Here is a 799-nt window from a genome sequence, read left to right as displayed (position 1 = left end):
TGGCATCATCAGCATTTTTCCATGTGCTTGTTAGAATGTAGAATCCCGGGTACCGCTCCAAACACACTACATTGTAGCAAGGAAATTCCTATGCAGATCGAAATTTACAATCTGGTAGGGAGGGACATTGAAGGAAATTCTTGCTTACCCTACAGTGTGACAAATTTATATTACACATGAAGGGTTACTCAAATCACTTTGGAGAAAATGAGTTTTCAAGGTTAAGTCAAATTTGCAGAAGTTTTCAAGGTTAAATCAAATTTGAGTGTTAAGGAAATAAGGGTTTATTAGATAAATGGAAAAACAATCTCAAAGACAGGCAGGCCTGAGACAGAATGATGTGAAACAGGAGGAGGAGTTGCTGTGGGCTTAAAGAAGTTTCTAGAAATTAGTTCTTGTAATAATTCTTGTAGACTCTGTCACCTCCAGACTAGGTGACTTTGGGCAAATGACAATCTCTTTGTGTCTCTGTTTTTGGGTTCATTTCAATAGAGATGGCAATAGTGCTACACAACTAGTAGGTTTGTACAGAGAATTAAGTAAGTTAATACTAAAAGGCACTTTGAAAGGCACCTAGGATGTAGTAAGCACAATATGAGTGACAGTTGTTGTTGTTCAAGACTAAGGGCATGTAACATACACTTTAAACTCCTCCCTAACTTCTTCTCCCACATCTGGCCTATGCAAACTCTGCTCCAATCAAACTAATTTTGGGTGTTGTTGCCCCCAGTACAACTTTTCATTCCAGGGTATGAACTTTTTCCTGGACAGTATATCTATCTTCCCTATACATGTGCCC

This window comes from Urocitellus parryii, chromosome 9 (assembly GCF_045843805.1).
Source record: "Urocitellus parryii isolate mUroPar1 chromosome 9, mUroPar1.hap1, whole genome shotgun sequence".
Classification (NCBI taxonomy): Eukaryota; Metazoa; Chordata; class Mammalia; order Rodentia; family Sciuridae; genus Urocitellus; species Urocitellus parryii.
Note: the sequence above shows the minus strand (reverse complement) of the source record.